Source organism: Electrophorus electricus, chromosome 15 (genome assembly GCF_013358815.1).
Source record: "Electrophorus electricus isolate fEleEle1 chromosome 15, fEleEle1.pri, whole genome shotgun sequence".
NCBI classification, from domain to species: domain Eukaryota; kingdom Metazoa; phylum Chordata; class Actinopteri; order Gymnotiformes; family Gymnotidae; genus Electrophorus; species Electrophorus electricus.
This window is the reverse complement of record NC_049549.1, coordinates 3,544,656-3,549,928: the sequence shown is the minus strand read 5'-3', so window position 1 is coordinate 3,549,928 and position 5,273 is coordinate 3,544,656. Positions and strand designations below refer to the sequence as shown.

The 5,273-nt window shown below is 43.4% G+C and overlaps 1 long non-coding RNA gene across 2 annotated transcripts; it reads left to right on the top strand.

Moving 5' to 3' along the window:
- The first annotated feature begins 381 nt into the window (after positions 1-381).
- On the top strand, positions 382-2,612 carry LOC113586264. 2 transcript variants are annotated; one of them, XR_003411590.2, is made up of 3 exons: positions 382-543; positions 845-959; positions 2,473-2,612. It is a non-coding gene; the product is annotated as an uncharacterized LOC113586264 (long non-coding RNA). The 2 variants fall into 2 exon arrangements; XR_003411591.2 differs by lacking the exon at positions 2,473-2,612 and having other exon boundaries at positions 845-1,121.
- Positions 2,613-5,273: the final 2,661 nt, after the last annotated feature.

Below are 5,273 nucleotides of genomic sequence, written 5' to 3'. Positions count from 1 at the left end.
CTATACTTAACACATCCAAACTACAGTAGTTTCTGCGTTCGGTAGCTAAACCTTTAAGCCATCGTGCACACTGAGGTTCCTTTGAAATGCTCAGCTTGCTGCGTGAGGCATGTCTGTCAGGAGGGCATCGTGATGGGGGGGGGTGAACTGTAGCCTGTAGCTCAGTCAGCCTTCGTCTGGTGGTTAAGGTATTAATTCTACGTGACATACCTTGTGGCTTATCTAAAAGGGCCATGTGACCATGGCATTGGCCCAGCTGTCCACACAAACCCTCCCCTCTTTGTTATTGGCACCTATCTGGGACTGACTGCATGTGACCACTGGCATGTCAATGTCTCACTGCTGTTCACTGACTACTCGAGCTGGAATTGCAGACTTACTGAGACCATTGCATGGTGTGGACTCCTGTGTTACTTGATGTGGGTGAAGCTCTTCCAGACAAATCAAACACCCTTTAGGCTCTACTGACAAATCCATAAAAGTTTCCAACTGGAAAGACATATTATCGCCAAGTGGGAAATGGGAAGCAGAATCAAACCATGAGTAAGTAGGAACATGCTAACAAACTTATTACAACACACATTTACATTAAACTATTAAACAATAGCATACATCAAACCTCCGTTATAGATGACATACTGATACACTTTACACTTTAGCAGTGGGTGGGGTATCTGTAGTTCTGCAGTGGGTGGGGTATCTGTAGTTCTGCAGTGGGTGGGGTATCTGTAGTTCTGCAGTCCTCAGCGCGTCTCTCCAATTCCTTGGTGTCCCTATCTCTCATCTCTTCATTCTCGGTCTCTCTCTCTCTGTCTTGGGTGTGTCTCTGCTTGTCTCTCTACAGCAGTGTCCAGCTAAACCAGCACTAATTACCACAGACTGAAGCTTTGCATGAGAGCTTTGCTCCATATGCTTTCCAGAATGAGGATATCGATCTCACCCCACCTGTGCTGTCAACAGTGAGTCACCTCCAATCAATCCAATGCCACCAGGTGTCAGTATGAGTGGAGAGGCTTTGGCCTCATTCCTCACTGGTCTGAGGTCAGATCGGACCCTTCCTCCTTCATCACACACCTCTCACTTCAGCTTCATCGAGAAATAAAAAAAGAGTATTCGCTCTGTCTCTCTGTCTGTCTCTGTCTGTCTCTCTCTCTCTCTCTCTCTCTCTCTCTAGTCATTTTCAATTCAAGTTAACTTTATTGGCATGAATATACCAGGTACAATTTAGCCAATGCAAATAATTTGGAACTGAACCGGAATTCAACTGCTCTCTTTTTGTGAAATGACAGAGGAGAGGTGTTGCAGGGGCAGTCATATGGTAGCACATCTCTAATAAGGCTATTGGACTTAAATGTGCCAAAGTTTTAATCAAACCTTATACAAGTTTGACAGCTCATTTCATTATTATTTTTTTCCCAATTAATAAATGTTAGTTAGCTCTACCAGTGGTTAGCATGTCACATGTATTACCAAATTTATTCTTAAGCAATTCCACAGTCTCTACGTACAACTGCAATAATCCCTCCAGTTTTAATTCCAAATGATCCCGTTACGGAGAGCAGATTTATTACCAGGGTCAGGGGTCATTTGGCCAGAGAGCTGCGCCACACACAACAAAGTCACCACAATGAAAGCTCATAAATTAAGAGTTGCTGTTTCACACTGAATACAAACGTTCCCATTAATCATGTGGGTTTAACACAGAGAGCAGTAATAGAGGAATGTTGGAATATTCTCTCATCTTTCCTTGGAAAGCAGAGAGGAAATATGAAATAGTGCATCTTTTCTAACAATTCAGTAAGGTTATGCAATGTTTGTGTTATAGTCTATTACACTCTCAAAATTAACTTCCCTATACATCAGTGATTGGAAAATTATAATATAATGAAATGACTCCTCACAACCAATGACAATCCAGACGATGAACACGTTAAAGCAGCATCCACAATCTTCAGAAGTGCCACTGACATCAGTGTGTGTCTCAAACCTAAAACAGCACTCTCCGTTATCATTATTCTACTACAATCACGACACATCATACCACAAACACATAACCACTTTTCTGAGGTCTGTCACCTACACAAGGTACAGGCGATGTGACTGCAACCCAGTGAGGCAGCAGAAGAGTGAATGTTTTGATCTGATCTGGGATCAGAAAAGCAGCTGGACTATGGGGTTTGACTGAGTTTCAGAGGAGGTTTCAGATCAGATACTTGTTTGACAGTAATGTGCAGAGTCGAGCATTTATACCCGTATTTGTTTCCCGAACACATTAACACAGCAGGCTTCCTGAGAGGGTCCAGGGGTACATACGCTAGCCAAACTGTTCAGTGGTCACACAACATACAAACACTTACACAACTTACACAAAATAACAGATTACATGCAGTGTGCACAAAGTAATACCTGTTAATTTGCAAAGACATCACATTAACATTAAAACCCTTTTGAGGTTTCTTGTTCTGTGTGCAGACTGGAAGCGACTGGCCCGGCAGTATCTCCATTTAGAGAGCTGTGAGCAGTGTCACCCTGGGAAATGGAATTCCTTTAATTTCTCAAGTTATCTCAAGTTACACATAAAGCATCTGGCAGAGGCCATGAAGGGAATGTACATTGCAACTGTGCACATTAAAGATTAAACATTAAAGAAATGATGACTTATGTATTATTGGCATTCAGTGTTAATGGCTGAACTGAGTCCTGGCACTGGTGTCCATGTTGCGGGAACATGTGAAGGTTTCACTTCTGTTTCATAATATATGAAAATCTGCAAGCAAGGTTCAGATGTGCTAACATAAACCTGAAGACTCAAGAAATGGCACATTAAAACAAGCCTGTTTATTCAGCTACGCATATCCATGACACTACTGCTATACCATCGCTGCCCTGATTCCAAACTCATTTCACAGTGAACTGCCTGCATTTCCAGGAGCATGACAGTCACACACACACACACACACACACACACACACACACACACACACACACACACACACACACACACACACACACACACACTTACAGTTCCATGAATGTCTTTATCAAATTAATGTTCTCTGGTTCTGGTAAAGGGACATTTTAGAAGCATGTTTAGCATTTAGCACACACACACACACACACAAGCATGCATACACACACACTCACCCATACACACATGCATACACACACACACACACACACACACACACACACGTGTGCACACACACACATACATACTCAGACAAACACACGCACACACACACACAAGCATGCACACACACACACACACGTGCATACACACACGCGTGCACACACACACACACGCGTGCACACGCATACACACATGCGTACACACACGTGTGCACACACACACACATACATGCGTGCACACACACACATACATACATACTCAGACAAACACACACGCACACACACACACACAAGCATGCATACTCACATGTGCATACACACACGTGCGTGCACACATGCGTACACACACGCGTGCACACACACACACACGTGCGCACACACACACACACACGCACACACACACACACACACACACGCGCGCATATACACACACGTGCATATACACACACGTGCACACACACACACACGCGCATATACACACACGTGCACACACACACACATGCGCATATACACACACGTGCACACACACACACACACACACACACACACACGTGCACACACACACACACACTGAAGGTGATATTCACCACACTTTCTCTGTCACCTAATCACAGCTCTTTCTTTGCTCTGAAATGGCAACTGACAAACACTAATGATTTAAGAGGTAATTATATTTCACAGCCTCAGAAGAAGCAGTCACACTGATCAGGCTACCGGGGTTTACTGGGATTTGCAGTTAGGAAACGGTACCCTTACCATAAAAAAAAAAAAAGAAAGAAGAAAAAGCAAGTTCACCAATTCCTTGTTTCTGACTCATTACAAGTCTGACTGATCAGAGACAAATACAACTGAGTCACAGATTACAGAACGAACTGACTCAGAGATTACAGGATGAACTAAAAATAAGAGCCAGGTGAGGATGCTGATCACTGCGTGAGGACAGAGTGACTCTTCTGTCTCTTATTTCCACCACAACAACAAACATTAGCTGTCCCCTTCTGTACTCTCTGGAGTATATATTTTCGTGATGTCATAATTTAGCAAAATATGCTTTGTTTTGTGAGCTCTTCAGTTTTCTACAATGGTTTTTGGAGCCATTTGTCAGCTCCAGGAGAGAGCAGTATTGCTGGAGAAAGTTCCCATGGTGATCTATTGGCTGCTACACACAGCATCGCATCCAGACTAGGCAACTTTATGCACATCTAATCTGTGAAGTCATTTGTTTGTGCTCGACTGTAAGATGGTGGCTGCCACTGGCTTGTACAGACACATGCTTGGGATGTGCTGTGTGCCAGAGGATTAACTGAACTGCATCTATGATGCGAACAACATTTGTGTGAACTCTAGAGAAGAGAGCGTCTTATCTCCATTATGCAGCGTCTGCCACCAAACCCAGCAGGACAAAAAGCTCCTGTTTCATTGGCAAGATTTTGAGAAGAAAAAATTGGATGTTGAGGCTTATGATGAGGGCTACCAAAAAATCAGATGCTTTCAAGTGCTGGTCGCTGTCTAGAAATAAAGTGTAGGTCTAAATTTCTAAAAAATATTAGTATATTTACTTTCTAAAATATTACTATCTTTGGTCATTTGCTGTAAGGGCTGCACACCTGCTGCTTCTACACTAACGCAACAGATAACACTCCACCCAGCTTGTCTCACTGCCCTGTGGCGCTGTGGATGTGACTCCCTCACTGTGGGTGTGGCTCCATCAATGTGGGTGTGGCTTCCTCACTGTGAGTGTGACTCCCTCACTGTGGGTGGGTGTGGCTCCCTCACTGTGGGTGTGACTGCCTCACTGTGGGTGTGGCTCCTTCACTGTGGGAGTGGCTCCCTAACTGTGTAACTTACTTTAGTATTCGTCATGAATTCCAAAAATGCATAAAACAGGGTCCACCTAATAAAATGGGTATGTCTTTCTCCTCCAGTGGTGGGTGTGCAAGCCATCAATATGAATCCTTCTGCTTTAGTGAGTGGTCAAAACCTGTACTGTGCTCAATCTCAAAGATTAAAACCGGAAAATAACTTTTCAGACATTTTGTAATTTTGTCTGTTGAATGCAAAATGTGGGTTGTGTTGTAAAACACAATTAAATAAGATAAACATGGCATCACAAAAACGGGTTTCACCTCATAGCAGCGGTTTTG